Source organism: Malaclemys terrapin, chromosome 6 (genome assembly GCF_027887155.1).
Source record: "Malaclemys terrapin pileata isolate rMalTer1 chromosome 6, rMalTer1.hap1, whole genome shotgun sequence".
NCBI lineage: Eukaryota > Metazoa > Chordata > Testudines > Emydidae > Malaclemys > Malaclemys terrapin.
The window spans coordinates 27,193,621-27,217,245 of NC_071510.1; the positions used below are offsets into that span (position 1 = coordinate 27,193,621).

Below are 23,625 nucleotides of genomic sequence, written 5' to 3' on the forward strand. Positions count from 1 at the left end.
TACAGATGACCGTATTCAGCGCTGAATCAATGAGATGCATGTCCCAGCTTCTGCTCCTCACTGTTGCACAATATTCCACTGGAGCAAATACTAGTGCCAGGACTGAGGTTTGTAAAACATTTGCCTCTACTTTCCAGGAGGTTCTTGCTAGCTTCTGGGTCAAGGCAGTACAGAAGGTGATCTTTTTCTGTGTCTCTACCTGGGACTAGTATGTTAGACTGTGATCCAGTTTGACTCCTAAATAAGTGATAACTGTCTGGAAAGTAAGTGGACAGTCTTCATCCTGGACTATAAAGAGGTGATTAGCCAGTCAACTGTTCCAATGGAAGGTAGTGGCCACTATCATAGATTCACTTACTTTGTCAGTGGAGACTTAGATTAAGTGATCCTTCAATGTCACATAAATCATTACCAAATCAGTGAGACAGATGTCATCCATCTATACATACTTAGTTGTTGGTAGGTCATAAGTATATATGTGGAAAAAGAGGGGAGCTAGACTGGATCTTTGTGGGAGTCTGTTACAGAGATGCCTAAGTCAGATGACTTTGTCTCCGGTTTGTAAGTTGAAACTCTGATTTTTATCACCACTTCCATGGACTTACAGGGAATAGTCTGCAACAACTTGGCAGTCAGCCCCAGGTGCCAGATGGTCTCGTGCACCTGACAGACTTCCCCCTGCCATCTAAAAGCTTCAAGCACCCGCTGGCAGCAGTTTCTCAAAAGATGACAAGGTGATGTTAGGCGAAGAGTCGGTTGTCTATTTGCTACTGTGAAAGCCTGGTGTTTCTTTGGGTCATAGGAGTTGTAAATCAGTGACGGATGCCCACTTTGATAAACCTCTGTCAGGGTATTCCATCTATTGTAGGGTCCTTCAATTCTCACCACCTCAACTGGAGAAGAGTCTGGGAAAGTGAGCAAAGTGAAGGTTTGCCCTGAACTGATGATGGCTTGTAGACATCGATCAGCATATGCTCACTCACCTTTACTGCTTGCCATTCTATGATGTAATTGGGCCCACATGTTTCTATAGTGACAGCAGACAGCTCTTCTCTAACATAACATCCCTTCCCATAGGGCTAGTGATGGTGATAGGCTATGACAGCATAGCCTAGAACTAAAAGTTGTGCATCCATGGTGGGAGTGTGTCTTCTGAAGCAAGATTACATGTCCTTCAAGGCTACTAACTAGGTGGAGGAGGATATCCATTTTCATTATCTTATATTCCCTTTTGATACTGAAATGCAGCATCTCGAGAACTGACCCCAGTTCTCGAGTTTGTGGTGCTGGCCCTGAAAGGGGCACCATTGGAGGACCACTGAATATTGCTTAGAAGGTGAGCCTGTGTTCTGCATGCACTCTACTTTTTGTTTTACTTTCCACTAGTCATGAATAATGCCATAAGAAGGTAATCTTTTGGAGGGGACATGTCTACTGCTGAACAGCGAAGTTAATAACTAGGACTAGACACTAACAATTTTTTTTTTTTTCCTGCTGTAAGACCTGTATATCTTAGATTTGGTAGCCAACACAAAATGTTCACTCTTGCTGTGGAAGTAGTACACTTAATATTGTAAACCATAGGCTCAGACCAGAAAAATCCTCAGAATCTGGAGGTTTCAACATCCTCCCTCTTCTGAACACCTTGTTCTGTGTGTCTTCCTGGAAATGGCCCTGTACCATAAGAGACTTAGGTTTGCAATGCCTATTCAGATCTTGAAGTGAGAGGCTGTAAGCAGTGGAAACTCTTTCCAGAAACTGGAATCCCCACAGCATGTGGTCTGTAGTCAGTGCACTTTTATTTTTGAGCTGTACATGTCCCTCAGAAGATTACTTGAGGGATTAAGCAAATACAGAATCTGGTCAGCATTTCTGACTTTTTAAAAAACAAACAAAAACAATGTCTTTAGTTTAAGGACTGGTAATCTGGTCATTTGAAGGGAATGACTCACTCTTTCTTTCACAATGAAGTAACTGATCTAATTACTTTGTTGCTTTGATAATGATGTTTTGTTGGGGAGGTTTTAAGGCCTTTATCCCTTATAGTTCAAGGATAGGTCTAATTCCCAGTGTGGTGTAAAGCCTCAGAAAGGAGGCTTGATACTTGGAGTGGCTTCTCCCCTCTCCTTGCTTGGGTTGGGTTCTGAGATCTTTTATCTGATACCTGGTGCCTTCACCCAAGGGGGTTCCTCACTGTTTTAGAGATACAAGGGTTGCCGTCCCTTGGCCATCACAGGATTCCCTTCCACTCCAAGACCATAATTTTCAGTATAGTTATGTTATTTCTTAATTACCTGTGTACACATCTTGTGATGACGAATACTGGTAAACTACAAGCTTTCAATAGGGCCCTCACATGCTACCCTTTATGGCTAAACACCATGGAAGTAGTGAGTTAGGCCTGAGACAGGAGTTGCTTATAAAGAGCAGTGAACCCTTTGCCAGCTAGCACCAGTCACACTTACAATACTTGAAATTACTAGATGTTAGGTTTTTAATCTAGAGGACACATCAATGATTTACACTGAAATCATCTTATTCACATTTCGGTCAGATAAGATATCAAGTGTGAAGAACTTGCTTCTGACTGAAATGTGAATAAGATGATTTCAGTGTAAATCATTGATGTGTCCTCTAGATTAAAAACCTAACTTTGTTACTTCTTAAAGTACTTTGTCTCCAACATATTTTCCCCTAATTGCTGCTAATGGTATAGTTTGGATCTGCCAAAATGGGAGGGGGACAGAGAAGCATGTCAGAGTTGCAACAAGATTTCAAGCTTTCAGAATGACTTAGCTTCATTTGGCACATCTTGTGGATGTATGATGACAATAACACAGGTTGCACAGAGAGGGGAGGGGAGTGTCCCAAGTCTGAAAGGGGTGGGTGAAATGTATGGGGAAGGGAGACTGAAAATTCTGATAGCAGGGTGTTTAGGGTGCATGCTGTTTTTCACACCAGGAGTGAGCATGCGGGTCTGAGGTATTTGCATAATATGATGGGTATCTGAAGCCACTGCTATCAATGGAGTATGTGACACCAATAAGTCCTCAATCTGAGTTGCTTGTAGCACCCGAAACTCCCACTGACTTCTGTGGGGAATTCTGGATGTCCACAGAATGCGGAGTCAAGCCCAGTAGGTAAGACGGAAAAAGGTTTTCATGAGCATATTCAGTCTTATTTTAGAACACACATTTTAGTAACCTGTTTAATACATGTAATTATGTCTGCAGAGAGAACCGCTTTAGAAATAGGAGGCAGAATATAAGAGCAACACAGAAAAGGAGAACTGTCCTCAGCAAGAGCTCCTGTAATAAGGCTCCTCATGGCTGACAGTCATTTAGCTGATCTTTCCCTTGTTTGGTGTTGGCAACTACAATGTTACAGTCCAAACTACTTGAAAATGAAATTTATCAGCTGTATACAAAGCCTATCAATAGAGCTAGATCTAAACATTTCTTCAGGCACAAACTAAATTCAGTTTTAACTCAATTCTTAACAGGGTGTAGAAGATGGGACACTTTTATGCCCCCCGGATGAATTACTAAGTGGATTTTCCATTTAGGAGCCACAATTGAATAGTGTTGATCACTGTCTCTGTGGCTAGTACATCTTTCTCTAGGTTTTACAAGGATTTTGCAAAGGATTTGTGCATGCGGGTGGTGTATTTCTTTTGTGCAAGATATTATTTAGTAAAGGAAACATAAATGTGGTTTCGCTACCCTTTTTGCACATTAAAATATAATCACTATCTTGAATCTATTGCTGATTGCTACATTCTTTAAGAACTGGGACCAGGGAATTGGGCCAGATGAAAGCTTGTAATATCTGGAACAATTTGGTTTCCATAGTATCCTCTAAATTTATAACCTATTTGTGCCTGGAGTAATAATCCCTGGCAGGCTGAAGTGGGCTAAAGTTTAATTCTGGGACCCTTGTATAATGTAGGCATTACTTAAAACTTCATCTTTCTTGAAGGAAGATCTTGAAGTTCTATATGTTTGAGCTTTTATAAATTGGAGGTGTGCTCATGATAATTGACTGGTACCCTGGCCTGGTTACCAGATTCCCTGAGACTACTATTCTGAGCTAGAAGGTAAGATGCAACTACTGAATCACCAATACTGCAGAGAAAAGATTCAATATGAGCTGTATTTAATTTTCTTCCCTGAAGTTTGCAACGCTAGTTCAATTCTAGGGTCAACTTATTAAAAAAGATCTTTTGAACAGCTGTTTGACTGAGATCTTTTCCTAGATTATTAAGATTAAAGCTGCACACTCTTGTGAATGCTGGCCAATACATTCTTCGTTGCAAGATCATGGCCAAGTGGCTGGTAGGCTTCTTCTGTGTTAGAAACTTAAATATTAGGTTATCAGTGAGCAGGGGGGAGAGGGGTCTAAAAATATTAAATAGCTCCCTGTGATTTCACTGAACAGATTTTTTCCAAATTGTCAGTGCTAGCTCTCTGAGCCTTTATACTTGTCTATAGGTTTGGATTCAGCAGCATTCATAAGTACTGTATCTTTCACTGAGTGCCAAGAGTCTAAGCTCTGTTATACTTCCTAGCAGTAAAAAAGTCCTATAATATCTGCTGGTGAGGAAGAAGCTACAAAGTGAAAGCAACAAGATTTTAGCCAGAAGAAGCTGATCCATATGCAGGCTATTCCTTACTCCTCCTGATAGAAGTAGTACTTCTAGACAAAACGAGAAGAGTCCTCTGCATGAAGGATAAGACCCATTGGAGGACTGTTTTGGACTATCATGGAAATCTTGAAACTTAGGTGGCTGAAGATAGGCAGTAAAAAGGGATTTAGGTGCCTAACTTCAGGCCCACCGACTTTATGGGTTGGCCCTTTGTGAGCAACCAAATAGAAAACAGGCAAAACAATATACGTGAGCCTGCCTTCCCACTCGGAAGGAACAGTTTCTTCTATCCCATTCTCATCCTTCTTGGCTGCTTCTAGATTGTATTTACTATCTTGAGCTATGAGCACAAAAGAAACCTTCTATCCAGTCTGTTAGTGCAGACTTCACTTCTATGATCATTGAGTCACCTACTTGCAATTTAATATGGCAAACTGGCAAGAGTCTGCTTGAGTGATTACATTCAATCAGTCAACCCAGGATAAAAAATGGGAAATGAAGGGCATGATTTTTGCTGTTAGGGACAAGTGGATCTCCTTGGGAATTATTTCAGAGACCAGATGGTTATGCCCATAAACAGTTTCACTCTCAGGTGAAATGCTACTAATAGTTGTGCCTATTTTTACATGAAGTGTACCAGACATGAAGGGATGAGGCTCAATTATACTCTATAGGAAGCTGGTGGAGAATTGCAAAAATATTCGTATTAATATTTCATTTCATTTAGATCTCTCCTTGGGCTCATGGGCTTGAGTTTGGTAACCTTGGTAACCAGCACAGTGTATTTATTTTCTTTAAATAAGGTTACATTTACCGAGAGCAGGTGGCCTTGCAATGCCTAGTGATTCTGTCACACTACAGCACAAAGCAGTTATTCATTGTACAGGACATATGTCATCCAATTCAAAGTGAGTCATCAGCTATATTTATCAGGCCATATGGTGACCTTCCTGAGTGATTATTTTCTCACCCTTAGCCCATGATCACCTAAGATGTGGCAATAGCAGTAGTTTTTAATGTTACCTGTTACATGTAACATGAACACTTTCTGGGACAAATCAATTAAACAGGTGAAAAGTGTGTAAAGTAAACAGAATCAGAGGCCTTCTGCAATCTTAGAACACTTTCCATTATGAGCCTCTGTTCACCAAAATATAATATACTTGATCAAGCTGAAACTTCCCATGCTGCCTCAGAAAGTGGGTGTGTTTCAGCAAAAAAAATGTTTGGTTATTTCTGAGAACAAGATTAGAGGAAAAATTCAGGAGTTTTGTCAATATATTAAACTTTTTTCAACCAATTCTGAAGAACTCTAGTACCTCCGTGTTTTAGAGAATGGACTTGAAATTTGGCAGGGAATAGTGCAGAAGTCAGGAATATGGCTTTTGTGTTTGCATTAAAAATCCACCTGGAGCTGGCAGAGTTATAAGCCTCTAAAAAACACTACTTGCAAATGGTCAGAGCTTGTTAGGGACTTAAGTTTAAAAATTTCTGAACATGTTCCCAGTCCCACAGAGCTTCCTAACATCCTGGCTGCACTGAGCATCCTCCTGGACACAGAAATGGAGCTCCAGACAGGGAGATGATTCAACAGTTGTACTGCATTAGGGGAAGACAGTCTGTCAACAAACTAGGGACTTTCACTCTCTGTGTTGCCAAGGCTAGAAATGTTATCAGCCTGTTAAATAAAGGGGAGGGGGGGGAAACACACATCCCTTTTCATTGCACAGTGAGAGTGCAAAGTATTCGGGCTCTGGAGAGGGGGAACAGCAGTATGCCTCCTAAAAACTATTACCTCTGGACCAAAAAAAAATCTAGCCAGAGCTTTACTCCTTAATCATCCCCCAAAACATTTTAAAATTATTCTAATGGGGGTGTGGAAAGCCACGTCAGGTTTGTTTTTTGTCTTGTTCAATAGAAATGAATCTGAATTAGATAGCTTTGCCTGTATGAAATGGATTCTGTATGCTAAGCTCAAAAGGGGTCAGGAGAATGCATATAAGCTAGGGGGAGACCTGAGCTTTTATTAGCAGACATGTGGAGGGAGTGAGCAAATAAACGGATTTGTAGAAGTATAGAAAATTATACTGTTTTGCTACAATAAAAGTAGAAGTGGAAGTAGAATAGCAGAATAATTTTATAACTGTAATGGATTTAAAATTGAGCTGATTATTCAACTCTGGAGTTGAATGTAATACCAGAATTCAGCTATTAATCTGAATCTAACGTTTTTCCATTTGAAAAATGCACCATACGTGACTGTATTATGGAAAAGGTTTGTCATTAATTTTACTGAAAAAATGATCTGTAATTGGAGAAAAGAGAGCTTGTTCTGAAAGGTGGATTTCAAGGAACTTAAAAGCATTCACAGATATAAAATTGCTTTGCAAAAAGTCCAGTTTTTTTCGTTGATGCTGTTAAATAATTGGGTATTGATCACATTAGCATGAATTCTACCTCCTAATACTGTTTTAGCAGTTGACTGAATGGGAAAAGGAAGTCAATTTTTCTTACTAAGCTAGATATTTAAGAAACAGAACATAATCTTATTTAAATTGGAGTGAATAAGTGGGGGGGGAATAACTTTTTTCCCATAATTGTATTGTATTCTACATCTGTATATTTTCTACAGAACTCATGCACTAGTGTTCAGTTTTAAAAAGCACAGCAACAGCTCTGAGTTCAGTCCCGTGGAAGATGATGGTCAGAATTCCCAGGGACCGATCTAGCAAGGGCAGCCAGAATGGAAACTTCCAAATACGGTCTCTCCAGTGCACCATGACCTTTTCCTAGGACAGCTAGCTCTAGATGTTATATGGTGATTCAGTCGCTATATGAAATCTCATGATGTGGACACTTAGACTGGAAACTAGGACTAAGACCAGACAATCAGCTCATCACACACAGGTCATATGGCGGCAACAACTGTTTTTTTTACTCCCTTGAAAGTCATATTGGAACTGTGAAGGATTCCAATCATGTTATGAATGCCCAGATCCCATTATCTATGCTAAAAAGATTTAAGATAAATAATTGTTAGAGAGAGGGTGGTAAGCTAGTTCTTAAGATTCCTCTTGACATTCAATAAGACTTAGGAAAACTTATAAGTGGGGAGCTGTAGTTTAAGAAACCTGTATTGTATGCCCTTTCCCTGTGTATTCTGTCCTCTATACATTGCATCACACTGAACAACAATTTGTAGGGTTAGGATTTTTGTTTTACTTTTTGGGGCCCTTCTTTCATAAACTGTCCACAACGACTGTCTCAAATGTATTCATTGTTCAGAATTATTCAACAAGGCCTAGATTTTTAGAGATATTTAGGTGTTCCTCTGCACAGCTCCCCTACAAATTTGGGCCCAATTACTTCATGAAAACATAGTTCAGAATATGCTTCATAAACTGCTTGCCAGAGCATTGCTTCATGTATCCAAGGCACACAATTTGTAATGTGAATTATTTATATCAGAAGCACAGATACCATGCTGGATATAGGTTATCTTTCCATTCCCTGACTAGTTGAGCACCACTTTAGTTCACAGTAGGGAAAAGACAAGGGGCCTGATTCGCCATATGTCACAATCCTGTAATTATATTAAGTGTAATGGGGGCAAAAATACAGAGCCTGAAAAACAGGTAGAAGAAATTACTCCTTTGTGAATCTGTAAAACTGTACTAATATCACTTAGCTACTAGCATAAAGCTTTGGACGTCTTAAATCCTGTATGTTTTCAGAAGTTAGTCACTCTGGATTTGAGGAGTATGTGTGCCCCAGAATATTAGTAAGCCAATTGCAACCATATTATGTGCATTCAGCTGCCATGAATTAATTAAATAGAATACCACATAGTTAAGGGCTAACTTGAATAAAATAGGGCTTCTCGTGGCAAGACCAAAACTAGCTGCAAGTTTGCAGACTCTGCTAATCAGAATGGAAGGAGGGGAGAGAGAGTCAACACATTGAGACTGAAAGGAAATAAATGGGTGAGAACCTATGAATTTGGGTGCCTTTGATATGGAAGCTTATTATGACTAAGATTTTTAGGAGACGTGATGGCATAGTAAGGGTCACTGTAATTTATGTAATTTGTAAAAGTTAGCTATAAAAGGATTAGATAAGAGTGGAGCAGTCCTCTGCAGCTATGCTGAGAGACTTTTTTCTGACACCTTTTCTCCCTGGAGAGTAAGCAACTGGTCATTGTGGACCTGCGGTCAATTACTCAATACTGTCCTGGTATTTGGGATGTTCTAAACCTATTGCTTGTGTCTGTGCTTGAATTTAATAAACTGTAGTTTTAGATAAGAGCATGCTTATTTGCATTAATCTTTTATCAGCTGGAGCATTGTGTTCCCATTGATTTATTCTTGACACAGCCTGTCATGAAACAGTTAAGTTACTACTGCTGTGGGTTCTGAAAACCCTAGGTAACAATTACTTACTTACGCTTTTTCTACAGAAAACCTCTAAACCTCAGTTTCTCTAAGTGACTTGTTTAAAGAGTACAGCAGTCTAGTGGATTAGGACTGGACTGGGAGTTGGAGGCATCTTGTTCTGACACTGATTTCCTGTCTAAACCTCTGGTTCCCCATTTGTAAGATGGAAATAATATATACCAACAGTAAATAATGGGTGGGAACAGAACAGAACTCAAACTTTTTGTCCCAGTCCTATGCTAATTCTTCTAGTCCACAGAGGTGACTTTTCAACAAACTCTTCACTTGTGAAAGGGTCACCTTGACATTTTGGTTTGTGCTTTATTTGCAGTCTCTTTGCTACAACAAACTTGCTCTTGAAATTTCACAGAAATAGAAATTGTTTAATTATAGGCACTACTATATTAGCAATAAATTTACAGCAATTGTATTGCCTTTGGTCAGCAGCACATAATCTTAATTGTGGTTAGCATAGGACAAAAGAATCAGTACCCAGAGCAAACCAATCTCATCCACTTCAAGGTAAATTGTGGAGTTCCTAGTTATACAGTGTAAATCTGGAGTAACATCATTGGAGTTACTGCAGATTTATAGCAGTGTAACAAAGCGGAATTTGGTCTATCTACCACGTTTGTTTGGAGGGGATGAGGCGAGCACATTTCCAGACTCTTGAACTGACAAAATGTTTTTGTGGGTTTTTTGTTTGTTTGTTTGTTTTTTTTTTTTGTTTTTTCTGTTCCCTTCACACACCTCCCAGATGCACTCCATAACTGGCAGAATGCCAAGTAATGTCTGCTAAGAATACAAATAAAGCATGTGGAAGAACTGACTTCTTACTTGGCTATACCTGCCAACACATTGGGTTTGCATCCAATTTGGAATAAAGCCTGATTCCTTTTAAAGCTTGGCTTCCAATGAGAGAATGCGTTTTTCCCCCCTATAAACACTCCAATTCATCATGGTAACCTCCATGTCAAGGCATGCATCTTTACTTTTTTTTTTTTTTTTTTTCATGCTGTTATAAAATAATTTCCACACCTGGACTACTTTCTGCAGTAACAATCTGCTAAATCTAGAAAATTGATTTAGACTTGTCAGAAAGGTCTAGAGGGATGTTGTGGCGCACATGGAAAAGAGTGTGGTTGTGGAATACTTGAAGTATGTAGTAAGGTTAGGGCTCTCGTCCCTTCTATTGTTCCCCTTACCTTGTAAGTAGTCATCAGCACATTTTGGGTTCAGTTTGTAACATACCATTTTACAACCTCTCCAGAGGCCTCAGGTAGCTCAGCTTGCATCTTCCTCTGTAATTGGGTCTCTTGAAGGATTGCTTATTTCCATTTCCAGTTGCACCCTCTGACAGCCATATTTTCCTTTTAAGATTATATACTGTGCTTCCAATGCATTCCCAAGCTCTTACTGACATCAGAATGGTTACATGCAGACTGAATAAAGAATTGTCCCATGTGAGCTGCCACTTGACAGATCTCTGATTCCTGCTCCTTCATACTAATTCCCTCTTCTCTTTCAGGATGCTGGGCACTCCAATGCCTCTCATTAAAATGAAGTGGGTCCACTTTACAAGGTACATTCATTACAATCACCTTCATTTGTGTGGTGTACCTTTCTGAAGACCTATCCATTTCTATCTTTCTATAAGAAATAGACTGCTGTAAGGGAGTTCCCTAACCATTATTCCTTCTCAGATCTACGTAGATATTGTGTAGCTGTATCTATGCAGTTCTCCAATAAGTACAGCACTGATGTATTAAGCACATAACTGATAGTCTAATGATGATCAGATTTAACTGAAAGTATTCAGGAATATACAATATTTCCAACCCAAACACTGAAAAATCATGCGTCAAGACTCCAAAATCATGAGTTGCTTAAAAATATGGGGTTTTTTTTAATGATAAAATGTAGGTTGGTTTTTATCTTCATTTAGTTTGAGCCTTTTAGGGTGAACTTGCTTCATACTGCCAAGCTTTTCATCACACCCATGAAGTCTAGGAACTGACTTTTTTAATGAAAGGTGAGATTCTCATTCAATCTCTTGTTGTTGTTGTTGTTGTTGTTGTTATGTGTTTTTGTTTTTGTTTGTTTTAAGCAGCTGAGACTTTAAGAAAAGCACCAAATATCATGAGTTGGCAACCCTGAGAATAAGCATGCACTTGAAGTAGGTGCAAGATTTTTTTTTTTAATTATCTTTAAACAAAAAGGTTGCATTTGTATTTTGAAATTACTGGTGAGAACAATATTCATTTTGTGGTCAGAGTTAAAGGTGGTGACAATATATGCAGTATTTATTGCTTACATGTGGTATAAGACTTATGTACTTAACTACTTGTTTCCTGCTTAAGATCTTGGGTTTTGTAAATGATGGGATGGGTATGTAGATTGTTGTTTACTCACCAGTCTCTATTGATTTAAAATGCAATAATTTGTCTTTGGAACTTCCCTGGGTTTTCTCCCTCCCCTCCCCCAGCAGAGATTAGCAGGAGGGTTGTTCTGGAACTAAATGAAAAATAGTTTTGGCTAGTTTGGAGGTGGATGATTAACTTATTCTTTGTATCCCTATTTTTTTCACATCAGTTACACTGAGAGTCATGTTTAGTTTTCAAATAGTGATAATTCCATAAATACTTGACTATTCCTGCCTGTCTCAAACTGCCTCTTGCATAAGCCAATGTTAAAACCAATCTGTTTCCAACTTTTTGGGGTAAAGTGATTTTGTGGGTAGGAAGGATACTAAAAGTCATTAGGCACTAACTACCAAAAAGAACCCATAAAGGAACCGTTTAATTTTTTTTAACCTCAAAAAGTAGTCCTTTTTTCCAGATTTTTTTTTTAATTGTCAATGAAACTTACCCTTTGAATGTAAAAGCATAATGTGTGAGTGTGTTAGTTAGTTACACTGTTGGGAACTTCATGAGGTATGCAGAAAGGAGGCCACTCCTGCAGTCTGTAGGAGGTCCCAGGCTTGAGCAATTGATTCTTCTTGCAAGGCCCAGAACCGAATTTTACTGTGCCCGCAATTTTGACTTTCATGCACCTAGCCAGTCATACCACTGATCTCTTAAGATTCAGTGGAGATATTATGAAGACTAGCGAGTTCATGGGGCTTACACACAGTACCTTGCTCCTTTAGAATGCTCTTGGTATGTCCTGAAGGCCTGGGGAATCCTTACATTGACTTCAGTGGAAAGATCATTAGGGATCTGATTGCCATTGACTTCAATGGACACAAAGCTACCATTTCTCTGAAACTTTTGAAGCAAGAATTAAGCTTCAATAGTCTTCCTAGTCTTAGGAAAGTATAAGAAAAAGATATCCTAGTTCAAAAGAATAATAGTAATATAACAGGGTTAAACACTCAATCTCATAGGTAAAGTCTTCTAGTTTTAAAAGCTTGTTGCTTGTCAACAAGCATGATCTGTCTTGAAGATGAACTTTCACATTCAACTGAAAACTATAGGTTACGCTAATGTAACTTCTTTTTCTCCGTTGCTCTTTCCTTACTGGGGAATTATATCTGCTGTCAGTCACTAAATAAAAAAAGGCAGTGGCTTCTGGCAACACATCCTTTTCCCTATTTTCTACTTGGTTTATCATACCAGGGAAAAGTGTATGTGTGTTTTTTGGTTGGTTGGTTGTTTTTGTTTTTATACAAGTGCTCTTTTGACTGCATTAAAAATAAAATTCTTCAACAAAATTCTTGGCTTGCTTCAAGAGACTGTATTGATTGGTGGTATTTTACTCAGCCACTGAATTTAAAAAACACGTAGTATGATGAATAGGTTTGGAGGAGAGCAGAACTCACTGTACTCTCCATTTGTTGTTCCAGTTAACACTTGTGGCTGGACGAGGGAAGTATCCATTTCATCATAAGAGCAAATGAGTCATGCAGATGCTATTGCGTTTTGGAGCACGGTGAGAGGACATACATCTTTTCTGAGAGCTGCCATATGCTTTTCTGTCTTATGTGGATGAGAAATAAATAGCCGTGGACATTCCTTTCCAACAATACCTTGAGAGTGCACTTGTATTTAAAGTTACAATGCTCTGTTCCCCATAAACTGACTTCGATGTTCATTGAAATGGAGAGAGGGCTAAGGTGAAGATGCACTATCTGCATTTCATCATCACTTTAGGCTCTATTCTGTGTGTCACCGTGGCCTTATTTCAGCATGTATCTACATTTTAAGCACGAGTAGTCCTGTTTAAATCAACAGGACTACTCGCGTGCCTAGGAACCTAGGATCAGGGCCAGTAAGTATTTGTCATGTTTCAGCATGTGCTATTAAAATGTGTTGAAAACCCCTACTAATAACCTAAACTGTCTATTTACAAATCTAAAGGATTGATTAACCTAAATAGGAATTAATTTTTCTTCTATAGATTTTGAATGGCTTTTAAAATTAAAAAGCCAGCATCTGCATTTCTGACCCTCTGCAATAAGACAGAAGAGCAAGATGAAAGATGCACATTTTAAAAATCTTTTAAATCCACAAGTTTACTTATCTCTGCACAAATCCTGCTGAAACATCTGTCTCCTACTTCAATAAATCTTCAGACACAATCTCAACTTTGGAAAAGTGCATATAAAAATGTGTACAGCTTATTTGAAATCAGTTCAAACTAAATACCAACAATCCAATGAGTTGGATATATGTCATCTTAGAAATATTCAAGTATTAAAATGTGTACAATCCTAAGGATACATACACAGTCCTTGTCCTTATGCCAGATATTTGACTGTCCCACTGAGCTGATATCATTGTCTATTATTCAGACAAATATTGTGTCATTGTTTCCTTGTATTCCCCCATCTTTCTGTTTTATACTTTAAAAATATCCCTGCCAGAAAGAGTTAAATTGTATTCTGTTAGTACAGCAGAGACCGTGGTACATGACTGGGACTCCTATGTGCTACAGTAATAAAAATAATAAAGAATTTATCCCTGAACCACAAAACATCCAGTATAATTTATAATCAACTTGGAAAGCAGACATGAGTTCTGGGACATCTTAAAAAAACATTTTATCCAGTGAATCTCTTCCCGTTTTCCACGTCTTCCAAGTCTGTCTGCTTAGAGCCAGGTTTGTGCGTTTGTTTGTGCGTTTGTTTGTGCGTTTGTTTGTGCGTTTGTTTGTGCGTTTGTGCTATCTGCAGGGCCGACTCTAGGCACCAGGCACCCAAGCACATGCTTGGGGCGGCACCTGGTAAGGGGCGGCGGGGGGAGCGCGGCACGGCATTCTGTGGGGGAGGGCGTTCCGGCGGCGTGGCGCGGCGCTGGGGGGGCAGGCTCCGGTTGCGTGGGGCTCGGTGAGGGGGCGGCGTGGGCACGGCGCTGGAAGGGGGTTCCAGCGGTGCTCGCTGGGGGGGCGGGCTCCGGCAGCGCGGGGCTCGGCGCTCGGGGGGAGGGTTGCGGCGCGGGAGGGGGGTTCCGGCGGCGCTTGGCAGGGGGCGGGGGCAGGCTCCGGCGCCAGGGGGGGTGTGTTCCGGCGGCGCTCGGGGGTGGGGGGTTCCGGCGGCGCTCGGTGCAGGGAGGGGCGGGCTCCGGTGCGCGGCGCTCGGCTTGGGGGGGTGGCGCGGCGCTCGGCTTGGGGGGGTGGCGCGGTGCTCGGCTGGGGGCGGCACTTTTTTTTGCTGCTTGGGGCAGCAAAAAAGCTAGAGCCGGCCCTGGCTATCTGAAGTATGCATACTCATACTAGCGCTCATTAAGCGAGCTTGCTAAAAACAGTACAGCGGTGGTATGGCTAGTCACCCTGTATAACCCCACCTGCACCCCAAGGGTGCATATTTTGGGCAGCTAACTTGTGCCCCCTCTTGTCGCTGCCCGTGCTACCCTGGCTACATTACAATTTCTAGCCCACTAATTCTCATTGAGCTAGCATGCGAATATCTACATGAGCTGGGAATCATGCCCCTAGCTCCAAGTGAAGGCATAACCTATGTATCATGGCAACTTTCCTTCAGCTAGGGAGTTCTCTGGTATGGTAATTAAATCGAACAGAAGGGACTCTCAAAATTATGCAGCATGGGTTCCCAGGCTCCTCTGCTTGGGGAGTGAGGTGTTTTTGTTTGTTTGTTTGTTTGTTTGTTTTTTTTTTTTGACATTTTGTTTCTCTAACTCCTATTCCCAGTCCCTTTTGTGGTAGGGAGTACTGACAATAGAGCTAATAAAGGTGTATAATATGTACGAACATCTGTCTCTTAGGTTTTTCTGTAGTGCTTATCACTGTAGCATTTAGTACATGACTTATTGTAAAGCAGTGGTTCTCAAACTGGGGGTTGGGACCCCTCAGGGGGTCCTGAGGTTATTACGGGAGGGGGAGGGGGGGGGCGTTACGAGCGGTCAGCCTCCACCCCAAACCCTTCTTTGCCTCCAGCATTTATAATGATGTTAAATATATAAAAAAGTGTTTTTAATTTATAAGGGGGGGTCGCACTCAGAGGCTTGCTGTGTGAAAGGGGTCACCAATACAAAAGTTTGAGAACATTTATAGAACACTTTGTGTTCCTGCACACACACTTTTTAGAGAGGCTGCAAATAGTTAGAATGGACTGTCTTTCAGCAGGTTTAATAAATAGGTACAGCTTAACCGTTACCTTCTGAACCAATTTAGAATTGGCTAGAAAAGGAAAACCAAAATGCGTTGGGGTGGGTGGATGTGTGTTTTGTTTTTGTTTTTTTTGTTTTTAAGTAAGGGATTTCCAAAAACATTCAGTTTTGGGACAACCAATATAGAATCTTTCCTCCCGGAAGGCTTTTGTCAATTTCACTTTCAGCCTGCCTGGAGAACACAAGCTGACAAGACGTCCCCAGGCAGATAGCCAATCAGCCAGCTGTCATTTTGATTTTTCTGCAGATTTGATTTTTTTTCTTGTGTTTAAAAAAAAGGGCATTTTCCATCAGCAGATTATTCTGATGGAAAATTTCCAACCACCTGTATTGAAGACCCAAAATAACTAACTGAAACAATTCCATTTGTTGTTCCATAGTGCACTGGTGGCCTGAAATCTTCCACAATGCAATGCTTCAGAGAGCTGAGTGAGGAATGAAGGGGTAGATATCCAAAAGACATTGCAACTGAAATGATTTAAGGCAGTACTAGTGTATACAGAGGGCAGAACTTAAACTGTTACTGCATGACTAGTGTGTGTGGATGCGTGTGTGTGTTTTCCCTCTGTGTGCTGCCCCAGCCCTGCACAGACAGCTGGCCTGGCAGACTTCAAGTAAACAACCCAATGACCACAAGATCCGTTAAGGGATGAAGGCACCCAGCTAGGTTTATTGCCAACAAAGCACACTACTAGTATCCCTACTAGACTCTACCAGACCACTAATACTTGTATGCCTGTAACAATGGACCCTCTCAGTGAATGGTGGGACTTTCCATTCGTCACTAGGCTAGACAAAGATATTCCCTCTGAGATAAATCTTTATACCCTGATACAAACAAGTTAGTACTGCTCCTCTGATATAGTTAGTTAACTAATGACCTCAGGGGGCAGTATCAACCATCCTCTTGTATCTGTTGGTTCAATCAAAACATCTCTATTATGTACTGTCATTCTAACCTTGTCTTTTAGGCGGGATCAGTGTGTTTCTATTATCCTTGGGGAATGTTTTTGTACCATCCTTGATATCGGGATGTTCTGGTACCACTTGATATCGGGATGTGTTTGCATGAGCATTCTGTGATGAGCACTTCTTAGGAATGTGTATTTGTGCAATATCAGCCCTGTTCTTGCCAAATTCTGTGAGCAGGTCCTGCCTCACACCAGGCCGCTGATACAAGGGTTTATGTCTCAGGCTCTCTTTCTACTACATTGTGCATCAATTGAAATGTTAGTAATTGAGCCAGTTCAAGCACAGACTGTTCAGGTCTGTAATATAGCTGAGCATGCATGTTTAAGTCTCAGTGCCTAGGAGCCGTGCACACCTGTGAGGTTGTAGTAGTAATTCAGTGATGTATTTAAGTTTCCATGGGTGAGACCTACAGAGAAATAGGTTCATTTCAGGCCATCTCCAAGTTTTCCATGCACTGTTTTAAAAATCTGATCTCCATTCTCCTGGACTCCTTGAAGGTTTTCCCCCATCACTGGTAATTGGTAGTACTTTTCCAACTTGCTGCCTTTTTGTATGCAGCCTATCGGATGGAAGACAGCAGCTAGCCAACAGGTCTCAAATCCTGAGATCATGCAACTTGTTGTTGTTGTTGTTCAGAGGACAGAATTTTTTGAATGTGTTTTTATCCTTTGATTTGACGAGGGGACAGCATTCCAAATGTCTCTAATCTAAAGAGAGCCTCCATAATGAAGAATGGAAAGTAATAAACTCTTTTCTCTGTTGCAAATCACTAAGCAATTAATATCTTTCAAATTTAGGCTTCATAAGCAAGGAGGGAGATCAGGAGACTAATTTATAATCCAGATGATGGCATAATTTTAATACAAAAATGTAGTTTGCTTGTTGGAAAAAGGCCTGGCTTCAGTTTCTAATCTTTTTATATTCTTTTAAAAAAACGTATTTTCCCTCTGCACCAGGACTTATCTGGTAAAACATTTTAAAGGTTTCTGTTTCCAAGATATGGTTGTCAGTTTTCTATATGAGATTTGCAGTGCAGCTTTAAGGAAAATTTGATGCACTTTCTTGGAGCAGGAATGAAAGCTGAGTTTTCCTTATGTGTCTACATTTTTTTGGAAATATGACATAAGTGAAATAGAACACACATTATTCCCAGTGCTATCTGGACTGATGATTATGGCTTCTGTCCGGTCCGCCGTAAATCTGTTTAAGTTACTAAAATTAGAAACAACATGTTTTCCAAGGCCCAGATTTTTAAAGAATTCATCTTGCTGCGCTGAGAGCAGCTATGCCTAACTGATATAGGAGCCTAAATCTCAAGTGCTTAAATCCATTGTGAAAATGAGGCTTTGGCTCCTAAATTAGGCATTGCTGCTCTCAGCACAGCAACACTGGGGACCAGATTATAAAAAAAAAAAAGGTATTTAAGTGCCCTAGTAGACATAATCAAGTGATAGGAATGAAAAATCTACTCCAAGGTGCCAGTTCCAGATGATGAATTATTTTTAAGTGTGTGTATATCTATCTCAGAAATGGATTTGGCCCTCAAGCCTGTTCTCTACTGGGGTAAATTGGTATAGTGCCATAGACTTTTATGGAGCTATACCAATTTACCTCAGCTGAGGATCTAGCCCTTAAACAATACTGTAGCCCATATAATCTATATGTTGTCCTCATTTAGTTTTCCATATGCCAAGTGCACACCGTGTATACAGTGGTGCAGTGTTTTTAGGTATGTAGGCAGTATACAAAACTCTCATTTCAGGCTATGAACTGACCTGCTTACTTCTCTCTAGACATAGAGGTGCCTGGAAAATTCACTGCACCTCTATTAAATATCAGCCTTTTAGAACGAAGTGTTGCTGGGAAAGGGGGTGAGAGATGCTCTTGTATTGGGCTTCAACTGCTGATGCAGATAGTCCTATGCCAGTAAAAATCAATACAATTGTTTGCAATAAGGATAGGAATTATGGTCCAAATGCTGAAAGACTTCGTTTTCACTTAGTTTTAGGAGTAAACTTCACCCTCTTTTTGTGCACTTAAGTGGTGCATGGGCCTTGTGTTGGTCCACTGCACAGGTGGGATTTCACGCTTATTCACGCTTATTCACACAATGTCCATTGGCACAAATAGGAATAAAAGCACTGAAAGATGTAAAATTTGGCTGTAAGCAAACGTATCTTTTTAATCCAAAAGTTGGATATGATTGTGAGCTCCCTCTCTCTCTCTTGTCTAGGTACATTTGCGCTCCTTATGGCCGTCCTGAGCGCCTACTGTATGTGTGATACAAATCTGAAGACATTTGCCAAATCTCCTGGTCCCAGGCAATAGTGAGTACCTGGTATGCAAAGATGAGAAAAAATATTTGGATGAGGGTTATCTGATATGTTGTAACAATATTTTTATGTGCTGAACTCAGGGGTGAGTTCACCCCCCAAAGCAGGGCATGTTATAGTTTCACATCACATGAGTTCTGGATGAGGGCGGCTTTAATCTCTGCCAGAAGCTCAATAGGACCCTAGCTGACACAGGTTGCCATGGCAATGTGCTGAATTGCCACATCCTTCCCCTAGATGGCCCCTCACTAAGAACACACAACCTCTTCTCACCTAAACTCCCAAGCTCTGCACCACCACAATCCCCTGCAGGCAGACTTTCTTCTGCTGAGATGTACCTTATGTGAACTTGGTTCATAAACTTGACACTGCTGCAATTCTGAGCTTCCTAACGTTGTAACTTCCACATTCCCAGCGTAGGTTACTCACCAGATAAAATGTCTTTATTTTACAGGTGGAAAATTATCTGCATAATAAACCAGCAAGAAACCTCTTTGCAAATTCTGCAGTGTTATCTCCAGTAGGGATGGTATGATTTCCTCTTAGTGGCTCTCTCTTGCAATGGGCTTCACACTTAAAAACACTGCTTTACACCATGGCAATGTGTGAGAGAGATACCTGAGGCTTGTATTAACCCGGTTTATGTCTGAGAACGCTTGTCATTCATTCACCCTGCTGAAAGCTTTGAAGTTAACTTTTTGTTTTAATTTACAATATATCTTTGTTTTCGATACAACAGTACCAGCTAAATAAACATGGACTGGAAATTCTGCTTTGAAATAGGGCTCTCTAAAAATGGCATTACCAGCAGACGTTCCTGAAACAACGTTAGATCAATTGTGCTGCATTTACACATGAAAAGATTTTTGTTTTTTCTAACATCAAGCCCTGTAAACTCAGCCTCTGAGAGTTAAGCTGGGTTCTCATTTTTGTGGATCATTGCTAGTAATGAAGGTTTTGCAAACCAAATTAGTCCCTCTGTAATACCAATGCAATCCCTTTTACCCTCATTGGTCATAAGGAATTATGTTAATGCATAAGGTGGAGTAGAATTCTCTCCCCCCCCCCCCCCCCCCATGAATTCTTACAGAAATAAATACCAGTAAAAACTTATGCAAAGTGAGTAGATTTGAGGAAGGTGGTGTCATTTTTAGACAGCCATTTTGCAAAATAGAATAATTTTGTTAAGCTGCCTCTATCGGAGAGTTGATCTAAAATGGGGATTTGTGGCTCTCAATATGCTGTTTCTCCAGCCAAAATCTGCCAAGCACAAGGACGTTGGTGTGGGAGGAGAGGGCCTGGTGTGTTATGCTAAAGAGTAAAACTGTAAATATGTAATGCCCAATACAAACAGCTGTTGCCTTGGTGACCAGACAAACTCAAACTGACACCATGAGACATTATTAGATTCCTTTCCAGGGTACATGTGAGCTTGCTTGGCAGTTATCCTATCGGAGGGGGGCACCATGTGGAGTAAGATGGGAACCTGCACATCCATTGCTTGCGGAAGTGGCTGCCCAGCAAACAAACTACTGCAAACCAGCATGCCTACTGCCTTGCAAACTCAGGAAACAATCCCAAGGTGGCCAAAGTTATAGGGTTTTGTGTGAAATTAAGATTTCATTGTAATTTCTAACTCAAAACCAAGATCTTGGGGGGAGAGGACTCCTCCCGCAGTTTATCTTCCTGTCAAAGTAAATCCATCCTGCATAAATGTTCAGGATGTTAGTGTCAAATACTGTGCATGGGTTTTTAAATTGGCAAGATAATTTTATGGTAAATAAAGGTTTAAAAAAAGAAGAAAAACTTGGACTGAAGGGAAAGAAGCTTATCATAAGCCTCCTGCCCCACACCATGCAGGCTTTCATATCCGATACTAGTCACTGCTGGATGCCAGATACTAGACATAATGGACCAATGATAGGATTTGACATATTGTATCAAATGTTCCTGTCCAATGAGGTAATGGCATGAAATTGCATGTACATAATTTCCTTCAAAATGACCTCTTTCCAGTTGATTATTAGTTCTTCTAATACTCCTTTCTCATTACTAATAGATCCCCGCTGACATAGATTGTTTGTTCTGGCATGGATTCTATTATCAGAGAGCCAATTGCTTTAATATTCTATTACAACTTATGTTCACTTACATAAGGCTTGATTAACCAAACGTGTATAAATGTTAAGCTGTCTGAAAGACAAAATTAGAGCTAATGAGTTTGGAAAACCACTGCTGTGAGGAGAGTGCTTCATAAAAATAATACTAACGTTTTTTTTCTTTTGAAAGCTCTTCAAGTGTGCAACACTGAAGAAAGCTTTGGGAAAGCCGTTGTTCCACTGCTCCAAAAAGCGCATTTTAGAGCAAACAAAGTTCTCCCATCCAGCAAAAGTGGTGTGAAAAATAAGTTTTGCAAAAAGAAACATTTTCCCCCTCTCATAGTTCAGACCTTCTACAAACCTTCATCTTCCCCAATGTTCCATTAGCATTTTCAACAATCTAAAGTTGCTAAAAACTGCTGAAAAAGGAGGGCTTCGATTTTCAAAATAGTGCATGGAGAAATATAAAATCTCAGTGCATTTTGTGGCATGAATGCAAACTTCATTGAAGTTAGACAAAACTAAGCTTCAGCTTAGCACAACATATTGCCTATCCACATTTTCCAACACCTCAGGTTTTGCAAGGTAAAAATTAATTTTTAAGTAACTCTCTCCTCTACTCCCCACTCTCCCCTCATTATTTATAAAGCAGCTATTGCTTCTCTAGCTATGTCTACACTGCACGTGACTTTCAGCAGTGTGTAGAATATGTGTAGCTACACACTGCATTGAAAAGCAAGCTGTGTCCTCGTGGTGTGTAGCTAACATGTCAGTGAAAGGTTCTGGCAGGCAACAAGGAAAAGCTGAGCCTTTTCTCAGCAGCTCCCTCTTGCCAGAGCCTTTCTCCTCAGCTGGAGTCGGCTCTCACATCAAGACCGAGACCTATGTAGTACTCCGATAGCTACCCACTCCCTTTACGTGTGTCTTTACTCTACTTGCCGAAGCTGTATCTTGCTGGCACCACTGCTACTTAAACCTGCCTACATCCACTACACACCATCGAAAGAAGCGTGCAGTGTAGGTGTAGCCTATAGGTACTTGCATATCACAAACAATTCAAAATGTTTATAGGTATTACGTAGGCATCTATATACATTTAAAAAAAGTCATCTGAACATTGAGCTGGATCCACTCTAGTTTTACTGGGGAGGAGGGTGGGACTGACCAGCTGCTCAACCTAGAAGACGGACATCTGCTAAAGGGCCTCAAAGATTCTGGAACCCATATTGCTTATTGAAAGAAATATGCTTTAGTATCTGTCTATTATAGACATTTTATTAAAACTTTCAACTTCAATAAAATCAAGAAAACAAAGTTATTAACTAAGAAAATGCCAACTTTAAAATATAACATTTCTTTCAGTATTGGAGTAGAGTTAAATTATAAAATAGGTACCAAAAATAACACTGGTCTACAGTTCTTGAAAAGTCGTCTGCTTCAGAGATAAAATGTGCTATTTATTATGTATTTTGATGTGCTGAAGTCAAATATGACAATTAAAACAACTGATTGGCTACTGTTTCTAAGATATTTAAGTTTTTACATTTTATGTCTATGTATATTGTGTAGATAGTAGAGTTTTAATCATAAATTGTAAACCTAGGTCTTTTCATGTGTTTATGGTTGCTTTACATGATAATATTTCACCTGTCCCGTTTATGTAACACTTTAAAAATCAGCAAAAGGGTTATATAAATAAAACTGATTATGAAACAAAAGGCAAAAAATGATTATGTACATAGTTTAGTCCTATTCCGTGTCTACTCGGCGCTTCTTGGCTTGTCTCTTGCATTCATTAAATGGAACATCTCTTGTCACTGTCCAGCAATAGTCTGCAAGCATTGATGGGCTCCATTTGCCCTGATAGCGTTTCTCCATTGTTGCAACGTCCTGGTGAAATGGCTCGCCGTGCTCGTCGCTCACTGCTCCGCAGTTTGGTGAAAAAAAATCTAGATGAGAGTGCAAAAAATGTATCTTTAGTGACATGTTGCAACCAAGGCTTTTGTATGCCTTGAGGAGGTTTTCCATCAACAACCTGTAGTTGTCTACCTTGTTGTTTCCGAGAAAATTTATTGCCACTAACTGGAAGGCTTTCCATGCCGTCTTTTCCTTGCCATGCAGTGCATGGTCAAATGCATCGTCTCGAAGAACTTCACGAATCTGAGGACCAACAAAGACACCTTCCTTTATCTTAGCTTCACTTAGCCTTGGAAATTTTCCATGGAGGTACTTGAAAGCTGCTTGTGTTTTGTCAATGGCCTTGACAAAGTTCTTCATCAGACCCAGCTTGATGTGGAAGGGTGGTAACAAAATCTTCCTTGATTCAACAAGTGGTGGATGATCACTTTTTTCCTCCCAGGCTCCAATGACTGTCAGAGTGGCCAATCTTTCTTGATGTAGTGGGAATCTCTTGCACAACTATCCCATTTGCAGAGAAAACAGCAGTACTTTGTGTATCCAGTCTGCAGACCAAGCAAGGGAGCAACAACCTTCAAATCGCCACAAAGCTGCCACTGA

At 40.3% G+C, this 23,625-nt stretch overlaps 1 long non-coding RNA gene across 2 annotated transcripts; it reads left to right on the forward strand.

Moving 5' to 3' along the window:
- Window positions 1–10,602: 10,602 nt before the first annotated feature.
- On the forward strand, window positions 10,603–20,027 carry LOC128839826 (uncharacterized). Of its 2 annotated transcripts, XR_008445535.1 has the most exons (5): window positions 10,603–10,660; window positions 11,189–11,254; window positions 12,923–13,008; window positions 18,910–19,003; window positions 19,464–20,027. It is a non-coding gene; the product is annotated as an uncharacterized LOC128839826 (long non-coding RNA). The 2 variants fall into 2 exon arrangements; XR_008445536.1 differs by lacking the exons at window positions 18,910–19,003; window positions 19,464–20,027 and adding an exon at window positions 13,477–13,566.
- The last annotated feature ends 3,598 nt before the right edge of the window (window positions 20,028–23,625 follow it).